We start from the raw sequence: 13,905 nt of genomic DNA, 5'->3' as shown, positions 1-13,905 counted from the left end.
CCGATGATCCACTTACCTTTTCCAGCGATGTGGTCATCTGGGAGGGGACGTGTCCAGGTGGTGTTGCACCGCCATCACCACTAGGCCAGCAAGAATCCGCCAAGCCGTATTACGGTTCATAATACTGCGGCCAGAGTCTTGGTGGTGTGGCGGTGCTGGTGGTGCACCTGCCTCTGCATCTTCGTCGGCCCGGCTGACGGAGTGGGACTTCCACCCAGGAATGGGTGGAAGTCCATTCACAACTCCTAATATGGTGGTCAGAAGACTGCCAGCACTGGCGGTCTGCTGGCTGCAGCGGCTTCGGCGGTCTTGAGAAAAGACTGCCGAAGACGTAATTAGGGCCTCTAGCAGGATTCAGAACGAACCACAACACTCATCACGGCCACCTATGACATTTGAATCATTTCTGACTGAAGAGAAGCAGTGTTCCTGATCCTGCTTGACCTCTCTGTGACCTTCGACACTGTCTCCTATAACACCATCATCAGAAGACTCGGAGAGATTGACTTACAAGGATTCACTCTCAAATGGATCTGTTCCCTCCTAACGGGAAGAACCCAAAGGGTCAGGCTGCCACCCCTTACATCAGAGACCAAGAAATTGACATGTGAGTCCCACAGGGATCGTCCCTCAGCCCCACCCTTTTCAATATATACATGACACCACTCATCAACTTCATCTGATCACAAGACATCACCATCATCTCCTACACCGATGACACCCAACACATTATCTCCCTGATGGACAAAACAACCACTGCCAGCCCAAATTCACCAGCTGCATGACCATAGTATCAGAGTGGATGCAAATCAGCTGCCTGCAGCTCAACTCTTACAAGACAGAAGTACTGACATTCGGCACCAAGATCTCCCCATGGGACTCCACCTAGTGGCTTTCAGAGCTACCAACACTCACACCCACAGACCACGCAAGAAATCTAGGGAGCATCCCAGATGACAAGCTCAGCAGGATGGCACAAGTCAATGCAGTGTGCGCTTTCTACTTTCACATCTTATGCATGCCGTGAAAAATCTTCAAATGTTTGCCTCAGAAGCCTAGATGTACCGTCACACAAGCGCTCATCACCAGTAGGCTGGACTGCAGCAAAATTCTCTATGCTGGAATGTCCAAAAACTTCTACACAGACTCCAGACCATCCAGAACACCGTAGCAAGACTCATACTCGACCTCCCACGCCACACTTGCATCACACCACACCTCAGGAAGCTTCACTGGATCCCCATTCACAAGCGCAGCCAATTCAAACTTCTCACACACACATACAAAGTGCTGCTCAACACCGAACAAGAAGTGCATACACTTTTAATAACCCACCGCACACCTACACACTGCCTCACTCTCATTCGCACACATTCCAGCATTAACAAAATCAAAACTTGAGGTTGCTTAATCTCTTACATCAGAGCCAAGGCATGGAACGGCGTCGGTCAACACCTCAGATTCTCCTCCTCACTTCTTGAGTCTGCAAGAAGCTGAAGACTTGGTATTAGCACCTTGGGTACCACACAACTACACACATGCCCAAGTGTCTGGATTCCCTCTCGGGTGATTAGTGCGCTATACAAGTCAATGTAACATAATATAAGATTGTGATTTGATTATTTCACTGAACCCACCCAGGAGCCCCTGAATGGTCTCTGTGTCACCACCAAAAGCTCAATCATACCCTTGGCAAAAGTAATCCTGCATCACAGTCTGATTCCCAGAACCAGACTAAACTGTCCTGGTTTATGTTTTGTACCCCAGGACACAAATTTTTCACAGGCTTGGTCTCATACTCAGTTTCATAAGGTCTCTAAGCTGCTGGCAAAAACACACAAATAGCACTTTCTCTGCTGGAGGATAGACCTCAGTGGTTGCTCAAGGATCCACTTTCATGGGAAACCATAGATTCTCACAAAGACTAGAGAGACGATTGATGGAAGAGATTTTGTGTTCCTTTTAATCCCCATTTTTGTTCCTTCAAATTTATGAATATTTTTATAATAAAGCACTAGATCTGGTTGACAAAACCATGGTGCTCATGTTTTCACTACTGACATCTGTGCTACAAGTTACTTTTTACACAGCATTTAGCAAAACAAGGCTACTCAATACAGCATCGGTAAGGACGTAGCACAAAATAAATCACAGAGTCACAAAACACAATTGGAAAACTAACATGCAGCTTGTACAAAACAGAAAATAGTCACAACTAAAGGGGCAGTGAGAAAACGAGGATAAATCACAGATTCCCTTTTTTAATAGTAGGCTCTTGGGCTACATAGCTAAAAGACATTACCATTGACAAAGCTAATAGTTTGCATTCACTCTTCACATCCTTTTATCGAACATGGTGTACAAATAGAGTAAACCTAATGAGTTTGAGCGGTTGATTGGAGCACCTCATACATGCTCAGCAACCACCTTTTTTATTTGCGCTTGATCTCATTTTGCTCTAGAAACGTTTTATAAATAGTTAACAGTGTTGCTTAAACTGCAGAGGCTAAACATTTTCTTAGGATCAAGAAGCCTACAGTGTCCCTCTTTTGATCTGTGGTATTTTATTTGTATTTTGGGAAAATATGTTAGCATTTGAAGGGAAATACTGGTAATAATTTGGGGCAGTTATGTGCTAATGTTTGGGGGCAATAGTTTGCACATGCTTTGGGTTAAGCTTTGAGCATTGAGAAGCTTCAATTATGCCTTTTATTCAAAGCCATGGTCGAGCCCAATATGCCGAGTTTCAAGATAAGCAAAAAGCTTTTGTTTTGCCTGGCTTGTGTTAAATTATATATATGCACTTTTTAATGGTGACTAGATATACTGATACCCTAAAGAAAAATATGGGAAACTGACTGTCTTACACAACAAAACTGTCTGCTTAAGTCAACAGGACTGTTAACCTATGAATAAACGTGTTCAGGTGCTGAAGGAGTTGTATTGTTTCTTTCTCATACTGGTGTCATCACTGATACTGGAAGGAGTCCAACATAACCTCCATGCATGGTGACAAATCTAGCTTGAGAGGCCTGCTGATGCCCCTGCGTACTCCACCCATGATTAAAAAAAATAAAAAATAAAAAAGTGGACAGGTTCTTGGGAGTGTATTTACTACCTGTCACTGCTGATCTAGTCTGTGTTATTTGTCCTGGATGACAGTGGGATGCAGTGGTGGCTGGTGAGGTTTGTTAGTTGGTGGAGTGGCTGGGCTGGGCTTGGCGGCGAGGAGTATGCATTTTTTCAGGAGGTTAGTCACCATTTTGCCATTTCTTCTGCAAATCCTATTTAACAAAATTGAGATACATTTCTTTAAACTAAAAAGAACAAAACTGAATAGCTTTCATAGACCTGGCTTGGTAGGCAGGCCTGACTTCCCTTCTTTAGCAGTGTGTGCAGCATCAAGAAATTTTGGAGTTGGTATCTCCCTCACAACATGTTTGTAAAATGAGATGTCTTTTCTCCATGTGAATACGTCAGGCTGATATATTGAGGATAATAGGATAGGCAAGGGCTAATAATCAAAATTTTAATTATGTTGCTGTTGCATAAGTAGGTTTGAGCTGTCTATTGAGCCTGTGCATTTGAAGCTTATCATTGTGCCTGTGCATGCCAGAGATAAAATGGCATTCAGGATGGTTCAACAGAGTCAATATCTATTCAGTCCATAGAATAATATATAGGTTAGTTTTCCCATTTTGAAACTCAAGATTATGCATAAAGGCAACCCACATAAACTAAAAACACATAGAAACATGCAGAGATAAAGTATATAGATGCAACACAAACTTCTCCTTACCTTTTATGCATGTCTGTTTCTTTTCTGAAGCATCTGTTCAAAGCGAAGTACACAGGAGGTGAAAGAAGTCTTCATATGATATAATTAGCTATAGTCAGATAGAAGAAATATTATTTTGAAGAAAAAAAATAATGTCATCTTATAGCAAGTCAACTCAACTTTGAGCAGGGTAGATTTACAGTTGAAATACAAAATACATCACCCCAAAGTCTTTGTGTGGGGACGGTATAATAGTTAAAAAAGTAAATTTGTATACTTTAAAATTAAGTACATTGTAAATCTCTGATAAGGACTTTGGATACCCGGTACTTAAGAGAACTTATATAGATAACAACATTAAATATGTATTGGTGCAAAGAATAAATAAAACTGTCTCAAAGTTGTATGGGTTTTCATATTTATATATAAATTATATTGACACCCATGAAGCCATCACAAAATCTTACTAGTATATAATTCTACATGTGCCAAAATACAAGCAAACATTATTATATCATTATTTATCAATCATAAATGAGCCAACATTCAGACAACTTTGATGAAAATGTAAGTGCATCTTTATAGCTTTTCTTTCACTGCGAATGGCAATTAGACTCAGATTCTCCTAAACAAATGCACTTGACCAACATGAAGTGCTGCCAGCTTTATACAATTGTTTGAACTAAGAACTTTTTAACTTTGGTGTTGAACAATCAAGTTTGAGATAACACGCCACACATAGATCTAAAGATATTCAGTTGCGCCAAATAATCTACTATTCTCCTCAGTGGGAAAGGATATTAAGCCATATCCTTTCAGTGAAGACTATCATTATAAAGCAAGAAATATTAACAAAATCACTCAATATTAGTCCATATGATGCTCATAGCCCTAGATATGGTAATAAACAACTAGGTCCAGGATTCTACAGGCTTCTAACAGCAAACATTACAATTATGATTTTGCAATTCGAAAAAGAGCGAACATCTACTGCTTCATCGGACGGATAGCCAGAAAAAAAATCCCTTCTCCTAAAATACATTGCTGTACAGCTAAAGTTTACAAGCTAAGACTATAATATCTTCAGGAAAGATGAGACCAATGAATATAATCCTGTAGTTTCTTACAAGGCTGATTGTTGACCAGTATGCACCGTCTTCAAGTATGTCATGTAAGGTACATTGTCGCAGTCTGCCTGGCTGTAGTTTGTAAGTTAGCCCAAATCTTGCCAGAGTTTAGGATATTTACACAACTGGGCCTTATTTTCAGGGGAACTTTTTTAAAAAGGCACGGAGAGAGGTGAATTAACTAATACCCTGAACAACAGCAAATGTATGTGGCTTTGTAAGGATAAGTAAGTTTGAATTCCTCTCAGGTGATGCAAGATACTGGAACATACATTGAATACATGGTGCACTTACTTACATGCAAGGTTCCTAGAGTATTCTTTAATGTTACTTACAATACAAGTTAAGCCTAAACTATATTCGCTAGAAACAATAACAGCCCTATATGCATTTCCATGGTTTCTATTTATACAGAAAGTTTGCACGCCATAGTTCAAGTAAACTTTTCAATAGTTCTTTTGTTAAATTCTGGAATCTGATGTATTAGTTTCTTTTCCATTGACTGCATGGCTAATGCATTTAGTCCAGCTTCAGTCATTGTGTGACTTAAATATGTTCTTATTCTCTTCAATGTGGAAAAACATATTTCAGCTTCAGATGTTACAATGGGCATTGTAATAACAACTCTCAATAACGTAAGAGTTTAAGAAAAACATTTCTGTAAGTTATTCTGATGTTAAAATATTTATAAAGGCATGGCACTGCCTGTAGCCTGTTGAAAGTCCTGTCTTCCACACAGGATTGATACTTCAGTATGTAATCTTGACTTTTTTAGCATTGGATATTTTTCCACTGTTTCATTGAGAGCTGCAGTAGGGAAACTTTTGGCATGTTTTTGAAACTGGTCACTATGCAGTAGTGTTTCTCTGATGAGATGTCTTGTAAGTGCAAAGTGCTCCCTGGCATGCCCCACAATAATGTCACATACATCTTTTACCTCGTGTCTCAAGTTACTTATCTGCAGTTTGCGGTTTGTAATTTGAGAATCATGTAGCAATTTGATGCTTATCACAAAGTCTGAAGTGGCCCTTTATAAAAATACAGTTTCAGTGTCTTGCTTTTGCAACTGATTGCATAAAATATTGAAACAGGCATTATGCTGTGGAACATAAAAAGAAAAAAAAGAAACTTCTTGTCTCCTAGAGTTGTGATAAAGTCATTTGCTTCATAAACAGAAGTGAAATTAAATCTATTGTTTTCTGTAATAGATTTCCGCATTCTACAAGGTCATCTCTGTGTTTGTGAATTATATTGATAGCTTGAATTTCCAGTGAGTTGCATACCCTTTCGATATTATTCTTGCCATTATCTGTTCAAGAACTTCGAGACATTTTGGCTGACGGGAAATAGAGCAGTAATGCCATCGAACTCTTTAAAGAAAATTCTGACTTTGGATATTTTTAATGCAGCTTGTTCCATGATTAGATTTAGTTGGTGGGCATAGCAATGGATATATATCTCTGATTTGTTTTAACCCCACCAGATGCACCACACATCACACTAGCACCATCATAGCTTTGAGCAATTAACTTTTCTTTACCACCCTGCTTCTAAGAAATACGGTTAGGTTCATTAAGAATAACTGCTTAAATTGTATCTGCAGATGAATCTTTCAAATACAAAAAGCAATAAAATCTTTATAAAATCTTGGAATTGCCATTAATGTAGTGAAAAAGAAGTACTGACATCATCCTGGTAGAGACATCAACTGCATCATTGGTCTGGATAGCCAGGTAATCAGTGCTTCTTAACTGCGGTATAATAGTTTCTCTTGTTATCTCCAGCATTCAGTCAAGCAACTCATTATGGATTGTCTTAGAAGTGCCTTTGAACACAGTTGCACTTTCAAGTGTGCTTCCATTGCACTGTCTTTACCGGACACAAAATCAACCAGCCCTCTGAAGACACCTGAATTTATTGAGTCTTCTGGTTCATCTTGACCCCGCAGTGCCAATTCAAAGGCTCCACAAAATTTCACACAGTCAATAAATTTTGATAATATGTAATGGTTCTAATCAACCTCCTCTTTACATTTGACTACTCCCTTGTGTTAGGCTTCATTTAACTGGAGTGCAATATTTGATGTTCCAATCAACAATAACTTTAATACATTGGTCAAGTGGGATTCACTGGAGTCATGTCTCTCTATTTTTTTGCCGGATGTTTTAGGTCAGTAACTCCTGTTCTAGTTCAGCTGTCTCAACCCCCAAAGAGCAAGTGGGGGAAACAGAACAAGGTATTCTTAGAAGAGCTGGCAGTAAGCCACTCCATTTTATCAAACCATGTTTGTGTAAGGTTGCGTTTGTACCCTTTCCAGCAGTCTTTTGCAGACTGTTCAATGTTTATTTCACGTTTATCTGGTCCTAGTTCTTGCTTTAACTCAAAGTTTTTCTTCGTGTGTCATTTCCAAAAATGATTTTGTGAGTAAACTGTCAACTATGTTCATTTTGGCAAACAATTAAATGATCAGGCAAAGAAAGCCTAAACTAGATTGTAGATTGTTTACCCAAATAGAAAACACCTGTGTATAGTATTTAAATACCATAGATGTACTAACATGAAATGTCATTGGGTACATACAAGTAGCAGTAGCTAGTTGTTATTTGTCTGTCACTTGTGATATGGACTCACAACTGTACTTCAAGCTACTTATTAACAATAGGTGTTGATCTTTTTGCTGATTTAGTAAATGATACCTCCTGATTAACTATCTTCTGAGTTCCTCCGGAACCCGGAGGCAACCTTCTGCTGAGTTTCTCTCTTGTTGCTGTTGATAAGCTATCTGCTGATGTCCCTGGTGCTTGCCAAACTATTTTCTGATTTCCTCTGGTGCCTGTACAAAACCTTTCTGCTGGTACCCTCTCTCCTTCCTGTGGTTTAACTATATGCTGACCTCCTCCATGGTGCCTGTGGATAGTTAAAATATGACATAAGCTTTGAGACAACGTACCATTGGATACACATCAGAAACCACGGAATAGCTTGAATATGTTAAAAGCTCTTCATTCTGCATTTTTCAGTAACATCAAGGAACTGTGAGTAAGTATGATGCAAAGCAATGCCGATCAAACCACGCACCAGGATTTAAGGTACTGTGTTCAGGAGATGGGTCCCCGTAGCTGGCCCATGCTCCATCGGGGTTGGCCTGAACACCCGCTTTCACCGGCATCCAGTCTGAAAGTGGAGTAAGACTGAAGACTGACTGGGGTCAGAGAAGCACTGTATGCATCCAAATTCTGCAGGCTCACAATGGCTGATTTTTGTGGGCAGTTCTGAAACACCTCACCTCTTTAAGTCCTCAAAAGCAGCCACAAGCAACCATTTGAGGGACACAGGTCAGTCCAGGACAGGAGAGTAACCCCTGGAACTGTATGTAGATCTGGGACAAAAGGTAAATCTATACAGGGCTGGACTGGGAACGCCAAGCAGCCCTGGCAAATTGTGTCAGACCAGTACCCATAGGGTGCAATGCGAGCGAGCCTGACCACTACAATTGGGCTAGGGTGGGTTGGGGGGTTCCCCTATTCCCAAGTAAACTTCAGAAAAGTGACAAGAAACAGTGCATTATGCTGCACATTTTTCATTACATATTCTATTGTATTAGTTTTTAAAGCATAGTAAATGATGACCTTACAGTGCACCAGGATACAGCAATCTTTATTGGCTCAACCGTCTCGAAATAAGGGCATTGCTGTTTAAAAAAAGATCTCACTCTGCCGGCGGCTGTGCGGTGGACCTGTTTAAACTGTTTAGACACTCAAAAGCAGTGCAGCATCAAAAACGTTCTTCAGAAATCAACTTTGCTATGAGTGTGACACTTTCATACTGGTTCAAGATGAAAAAACACCAAAATGATAAACCCCACACCAGAGGTGGACAATAAATGAGACTAGTGCCCAGCTTCTATTTTTCGTTTATAGTCTCTGAAAGCTCAATGCCCAAAGAATTGCACATAACACGAATGTTGCCGTTTTCATAACGGAACAATTTATATTAGATGTAATGGGCTACCAAAGGGAGGTAAATCAGGAAATTAATAAAATGTCTCTTTTGCTCCTGTATCAGTCATGATAGTTTGACAAACAGTGGCAGGACAGAGTGCTACACTTATCCACCATGTCAGCCAAGAGTTGTGGTATCATTACTGTACCCGATGGCGGAGTTACACTGGCTCTATGCTTCTGAACTCCAGTGTATCAGACCTGATCCCAGTGAAAATGGTATCGGAGGGCCCAGAATCCCTTCTGCCATGAAAGTCCCCATAAAGCATGGTGGGCCTAAACTAGCAAACTAAGCAGCAGATTAGCACTGAGCAAACGTGGTCCATTTTATAGAAAATGCTACAAATGCATGCCACACGCAGCTGGAAATTTGTGCTTACAGTGAAAGGCATCTCGCAGGCCTCTTCACTTTCACCAAGAGGGTCGGATTAGGAGGTCGGGAATTCGGGCACTGGGCAGTAGGCTGGTATCTGAGGCCCAGCTGTAGGACTGTATTTTTTCCCCTCAGTGCCTCGTCTGTATACCAGGCTGCCAGAAACACCTCATAAAAAGAAAAACTGCCATAGCTTAGAAAGGTGTGCATTTAACACAGCCTGACTGCCCTATTCTTATGCACAGAATGGCAGTGGGCCTGCTTGGTCGAGTATGCCATGTGAGCCCTTTGCCTCCTCCGAATTGACCATGGGCTGGAAGCCTATACGTACTCTATAAAGATGCCTGGAACTGCACCGTGATAGGTGGAGGTGTGGAGAGGAATACGTTGAAATAGAGCAGCCCTGTGGGTCCGGTGCCCGGATTGGTCTGCTATCAACTGAAAATTTACCAGTGCCATATGAAGCTTGTGTTTTGTGCCCCACACCACGCAAGTTGTGTTGCTTCTAAGTGTTTGGGGGAGTTCAGGGTTTTGAAAGGATTCATGCCGGGGCAAAATTGAGTGCTCCAAAGTTAAGTCTGAAAGCAGTGTGTGTTTCTCCCATTGCCTCTCACTGTGCGATAAAGGTGTTCAAAAAACATTCTCATCCAATCTTTGGCCTCACTACAGAACACAGAGCGAAGGTCACAATTGTGCATGCGGGTTGCTTAGTCCAAAGTATATTTTCCTTCTATTATTTCAAAAGCAGGGTGACAAAGGTCACATGTGAGGTGCCTTCGACTTGTGTGGAGTGCCTTGGGAGAGCTTAGTGCACTGGGATAACAGGAGGTGCTTATGTGGGTTCAGTACTGAATTACAGGCTGAACTTTAGTGAGATGCACTGGTAAGCTTATTTGAAGGTCATTCCACTGGAACAAGAGCCAGGCAATGATGGCATCTGGAATGTGGAGAGGGAGGTCCGGAACAAGACCATTTGTTTATTCGCCAGTCTTAAATAACACTCCTGCACCTGTTGATAGCCCTTCTCGGATACGATGGCTGGAAGGTCCCGGTCAACTTTTTACGTTCGGACTTAGTCTCTTTTTTGGATGTTTTTCTTTACCGGGACGAACCACGAAGTCAGGCCGGGTCGCGGTTGAGGCAAGCCGGCTAGAATTTCCGCATCGGGTCGGTCACTTTATGGAGCTTTTTTTCAAAAATTCTCCAATCTTTTCCAAACTTCTGGGGCTTCACCCAGATGTTCTTTCAAGGTTCTTTTGGGGTCCACAGCTCACCCCAAGGGTCCAGAAGTTCTGTGATGGTCCTTGGGAAGTGCGGACTTCAACTCCCAGAATACACCTGGCGCAAACTCCTTTTTGGCCACTGGACAGTGGTCAGCTGGTCACTTTTTCAGGAGTTGGTGCAGGGGACTCTGGATAGCAATTTTTCACCTGTAGCAAACAGGGAGTCCCTCCTTGAACCAGTGGAAGCCAGGCAAAGTCCTTCTTGTGGTGAAGCCCAAGTGTGCAGCTGGTGCAGTCTTTCTGAGTGCAGGGTCCAGGTGCAGGCCAGGGGTTCAGCAGGGCAGTCCTTCTTCTCCTTGTAGTTCCTTCTTCTTGAAATTTGTTGGGGATCTGAGGTGTGGGTGCAGGTCTGCCAGTTTTATCCTTGCTCCTGGGTGAAAAGCAGGGGGGCCCTGGTTCTCCAATCAGGGACAGGGTCGTCCCCCTGTGATGACCACTTCCTGGGAAGTGTGGCAAAAATCCATCCCAGAAGGCAACAGTCTCTAAAAATCCAACATGGATGAATCTGATTTTTGGAGGTTACATCTGGCTGAGCCCACCCACTGGTGTGGCTAAAAATCATAAACACACCCCTCTCCTGCCCTCTCCTAATCTAATCAAGGGGGCACCTAGCTGTCTGGGTTGCAGGATGTGGGGGTGTTGCTGGGTGCTGCAAATGTCCTTCTCTGCCTTTGAAGACCAGTTTGGCAGCCCTCCCCCTTCCTGCCTCACCATCTGCTGAGGGGAGATTCTCTCCCCCAAGCACATTCCTTTGTGTGAAGCCAGGCCACTTCACACATCATTAAAGTAGCCTGGCAGAAGCTGCTGCAGGCTGGCCAATCAGAGCACAGCAGCAAAAACAATGCAGAGCTGAAATTGGCAACTTTTTAGGTAAAGTCTAAACTTTTTACCTGAACTGGTTATAATAAATCCAACAACTGGAAGTTGTGGGATTTATTATAACAATCAATTTGATACCAAATTCTTGGTATGTAACATTTAAGGAGACTTTAAAATTTAAAATAAAGTCTGCCCATTCTAGCCTATGAAGGCCATTTACTTCAATGAGGGAAAAACGAATTTGGCTGTTTTTACCTCACCAGGGCTTATAAATCTATTTTTATAAAGTCCCTGCTTATAGTTACATGGCACCCAGCCCTAGGGGCACATAGGGCACACCTTAGGGGTGACTTATATGTAAAAATAAGGTAGTTTAAGACTTTGGAAGTACCTTTAATTCCAAAGTCGAATTTGCATATAACTTTAATTTAAAAGCAGCCAGCAAGGCAGGCTTGCTTTTAAAATGACACTGGGCACCTCAGCAATGCACCCAGGTGTGCACCACCTATGCTGTGGTCCCTAAACCTACATGCCCTACCATATACTAGGGACTTATAGGTAGGTTAACTTAGCCAATTATAATTAGACTAATTTGCATATCCATTTTACACAGAGCACTGGCCCTGGGACTGGTAAGCAGTACCCAGGGCACAGCCAAGAGTCAGTAACCACCAGTACCTATCCAGAAAGAGTGGGGGTGATCAGGCAAAAAAAAAGGACTTTCCTACAAAGGTGCTTTATAGCAAATCATGCTTTGTCTCTAGGGAAGGCTACACAATAGGACCAGTGCAAAAAAATTATAATGAGCAAAACTGAAAATAAATAACTCCGACACTGAAAAGCCATTTAAAATCATTACTTTTTAACATACGCTCCTTTTACACAATGTGTGCAGCAAGTGAACAGCTTAAACTAATTGCGGCAACAACTGCTCTACATAAATACTCTGACATGAGTCATGTTTTCTGCCTTGGGCTGCAACATACAATTCCATCAATGTCATGATGTATCCTCTTTTTCTAGAACGGATTCAGAAAGTGCATGTATGCAGTTGGGGAAAGTGCATCAGGCTAAGGCCTCCCTTGAGTGATGCGCAACTCAAGAAGAGCGGCTGCATCCGATCCTTGGACTAAAACCATAGCCCAGGCCTCAGTCCCACTGTCCATAGCACATTGCACAAGCCCACCAGCAGCCAGCCAGGCCTGCACACTGACCCCGGCACAAATGTCCTTTAAATCAATCGAGGGTAGTGTAGAAGGGAGGATGGTGCTGCTCTGCCAAGACTATGCCGGGGAAAGAGGAGGAGGCGACTTTGAGAACACCATAAATATTGCCCAGGATGAATTTCTGTATGAACAGATGTATCTGAGTTGCTACAAACTGCATAGGTGAAGGAGGCTGCAACGTATCCCGTATTTCCCATTAAGTCCAGTCCTCGAAACTGCAGTGATTTGTTTAAAACAAGCAGCGTTCTTGTGTAAGTAATTACCCCCTATAACTTCCACAAAAGAAAAACAATTTTTGGGTAGTTGGAACACGAGTAGAGACCTTCAAGAAGAACAACTGTTTCCAATATGTGTCTTGTGCTGCATCTTTGCATTTGCAACTGTCTCATAACAGTAGACCCTAGTACAGCTGTATGCTTTTTTACCTTACAAGTCTCCCCACTGACTCCTTCACACACGACTTTGAGTCACAACACCGTGACCACACAAACCTGCAGCGCTCTGCACAGGGGGAACACATTAGCTGAGCATTCTCAGCTCACTAGCTAGCTGTCGCATATCTGAAATCATCGTCCAAACAGAGTCCAGACAGCAGCTAAAATGGCATCCAGATCCAAAATAAATTACACGCGGGAAGTAGTCTGTCACAGACACCATAAGGCGAGTCTGTGCAGACTCAATTTGCCTCTCGCCTGGAGCCTGTCTACAACACCCTTTCCCAGATCGTCACAGGGTGGGTCCGGTGAGGGTATCAGCCCACGTTGCAACGCTCTAGGGAAGGGGGGGTGACAATGCTCTCTACTCCCTGATAGACATGGAAGCTTAGCGCTACTGGGATTTCATCTGAAATGGCCGGGGCTAACTTTACCTCCACATCAACAGGGGGTGGAGACTGTCCCTTGGTGCTCAGTCTTTGCTGAGCTGATGACATCACAGCCTGGCAGCAACAGCCCAGGGGACCAACGCAACAGTGAAAGCGGCGTGAGTCACGTGACATGTCCTCACTAGTCAGAGTCTATTGTCCATCAGCAAGAAGAGCGCAGTGATGGTGAGTGGGACAGACTTGCCCCCAGTTCTTGCAACAACTTAAAAGTGTGTATAATTTTAAGTTAACCAGATTTAGCATTGCTGTAAATGTAAAGGGGGCAGATCCCCAACCCCCTTTCACAGAAACCGCCTCTGGTGGGATGGATCTTATTTTGTGGGGACACCCAGTGCAAATGAGGCCATGTCTCTTGACATTTACTGTGCTTGGCTTCTACTGGCAAGCTACTGCACATTACTGTAATTATGTTCTT

General features: G+C 42.5%; 1 protein-coding gene across 5 annotated transcripts in view; it reads left to right on the top strand.

Moving 5' to 3' along the window:
- The window catches only part of LOC138304092 (uncharacterized), a 381,850-nt gene that overhangs the window by 176,196 nt on the left and 191,749 nt on the right, over positions 1 to 13,905 (top strand). The window lies entirely within an intron of this gene.

Source organism: Pleurodeles waltl, chromosome 7, assembly GCF_031143425.1.
Source record: "Pleurodeles waltl isolate 20211129_DDA chromosome 7, aPleWal1.hap1.20221129, whole genome shotgun sequence".
NCBI classification, from domain to species: domain Eukaryota; kingdom Metazoa; phylum Chordata; class Amphibia; order Caudata; family Salamandridae; genus Pleurodeles; species Pleurodeles waltl.
This window is presented reverse-complemented; position numbering and strand designations above follow the sequence as displayed.